Source organism: Triticum aestivum, chromosome 5D (genome assembly GCF_018294505.1).
Source record: "Triticum aestivum cultivar Chinese Spring chromosome 5D, IWGSC CS RefSeq v2.1, whole genome shotgun sequence".
NCBI lineage: Eukaryota > Viridiplantae > Streptophyta > Magnoliopsida > Poales > Poaceae > Triticum > Triticum aestivum.
This window is the reverse complement of record NC_057808.1, coordinates 321,300,364-321,303,054: the sequence shown is the minus strand read 5'-3', so window position 1 is coordinate 321,303,054 and position 2,691 is coordinate 321,300,364.

Genomic DNA, 2,691 nt, shown 5'->3' with positions numbered 1-2,691 from the left:
CGCCGCCGTCCCGACCGCCGCCTCCCGTCCCGACCGTCGCCGCCTCGTCGACCGCCACCGCCGCTGCCCCGCCTGCCGGAGCCCAACGCCGGACCTCGCCGGAGGTAGCCGCCCCGCCGCCGGCGGTTTTCTTCGCAAAAACCGCCCGTTTTTTAAAACCGAGGTTGTTTTTTTTGATCGGTTTTATTTTTTTCCGGTTTAGTTTATTTAGCGAACGCATGTTCGTACGTTCGTTTTAACGAATGGTTTTCGTCGTTTAGCCGTAGACAGCGAACGTTCATTCGTTAGTCTGTTCGTCAGTTTTTCTTTTTCTCGGAATTTTTGCGATTATTTTTTATCGTGATTTTCGATCTTTTTTTCGTTTTAGTATAACTTTGCGCTCGTTTATCGGAATCAGGCGATTCAAGCGCCTAGAGTTTCGTCTCAAAACCCTCTTTCCGTTTAACCAACTTAAACAAGTTTTTTCTACTGTAAAATTTGACTTAGGTCCAGATTAGTAAATGAAGATTGTTTCTTTCGCCGTTTTAGTTTCGTTGCTTCGTTCGGTTTGATTCTTTTTGCAAACCGGAATTCTTAAGTTGAACTTTCTGGTTAAATCTCTTATTTTGAGTTTTACCCGTGCACCTTTGCTTGATTGCTTATGTATGTATTGTTTGTTTGCGATAGAGTACCCGGAGTGCGAAGCGTGCTACTACGAGTCTCTAGGTTTCATGGATCATCAGCAAGGCAAGTAACACTTTGATTATACCTCTTTACCACCCAGTTTTATTGCATTAGATCAACCCTCAAACTATTTCATGGTTAGGAACTGTTTAATATGTGTGTTTTGGGAAGTAGATGAGGTAGTACCTATTGCCCTGTTTATAATCAAACCGTTGGGAGTTACTTCTACGTTTGCTTATATTGCTATGCTATGCTCGTAGACGTGGATTGGGTTTGAGTGAATTTCCATGACAGATGTGAGGATGTTAATTAATGGTTCAACTTAAGGTGGTTACTTTAATTCACATCTAGGTGGAATGAGGCACCTGGGGAACCCAGTGTTGCCTGTATTTTTGGATATCCCGGAGTACCCGTGAGATTATCCTATGGACCGCCTCCCAGGCTCAAAGGGATCATGAGATTATTCATGCTAGAAACTTCCGTGTGCAGCCACAAGCTATTATGGGCTCTAGCATAGTTGAGTAGGTTACATGACCTCTTGAAGAGGTGGGCTAGCAGATGTAGGGGAAAGTAGGTGTAACTGTCCACCCAGAGTAAAGAGTTATTGTTTCTGAAAGACTGTGTCTCGGTCATCCGTTTCTCAAACACCATGTAGTGCGAGAAATCAAACGGAGGAGATCGAGTCTTGTGGGGAAAAGTGCGCAAACCTCTGCAGAGTGTACAAACTAATCATGGTTAGCCGTGTCCCCGGTTATGGACATATTGAGTATCTAGTTCTTGGATTATCATGTGAATCTCATCATCATGTTACTTAATTTAATTTGATTGGGTTAATCACGTTCTTAATTGGGATTGAGTTGGAGGTACCTTCTCAATGTTTAACAACCACCATGATAGTTAAATAAAATTTATTCCTTTGTTGTAGGGAAAATTTGGCTTTTCGCAAACTGTAACCATAGAGCTTTCCACCAGCCATATGTGCATGTAGTGATAGCATTATTCTGTTCATTACTCTCTATGTGTTACTTTGCCAGCATATTCCATGTGCTGACCCGTTTTCGAGCTGCAACGTATCATGTTGCAGACTTTTCAGACGACGAGTAAGGAGCCTTAGGTCGTGGTCTTATACTCAGTGATGCCGTTGGAGTTGATGGACTCACTTTATCTTCCAAGCCTTCCGCTGTTATCATATTTATATGGCCTTAAGCCATATTTATTGTAATAAGTTCTCTCTGGAGACTATTCGATGTAATAAGTGTGTGATTGCTACTCTGTTATAAATCCTTCAAGTACTGTGCGTGTCAGCATTACCGATCCAGGGATGACACTGGTGCACAGAGACTAGACTGTTTGAGGTCTGGTCGCTACATACACGCAGTTGGTTATGCATTAGAAATGTTATGCATTAGATCCTTCAATTTGGAATGTTATGCATTAGATCATCATTGCATATCATATTTTATTGCATTTTGGTTTGATCCTAGAAATTCTACGCAACTCAAGGACCCACGGAGAGAGTTGGGGATTTCGTTATTTTCATATTTGAGTTTTTCTCAAATTTGGAAAAGAGGATCGTTTGATTTTAATTATTTTATCTTCAAATATTTCTTTCAAAAAAATAAAAGAGAGAGGATAAAATGACTTCCTCAAACTAAAGAAATATTGGAGATTTGATATTAAAATCAAATAAGAATTTTATTCGGAGTTTTATCGCTATTTTATTTGAATTAAGAAAAATATGCGTTTTTCAAAATTGCATTAGAGTCCTAAATAAATGTTCACCTTGTCCGGTAGATTTTTAGAGGACGGGGAAAATTTATTTCAGGATTTTTGGAGTTTGTTTAGTATTTCTTTTATTCGTTTTTCTGCACGGAATAATTTTAAAAAAAGTCAACCGACTTTGGGCCGTATCCGCCCGGGACTCTGCCCGGGGGAGGCTTTATAAGCCGCCGAGGCGAGCCCCGCAGCCCATCAGCCCGCCGCCGCCGAAACCCTAGCCGGCGCCCGCGCCAGCCCGCCGCCGACGCC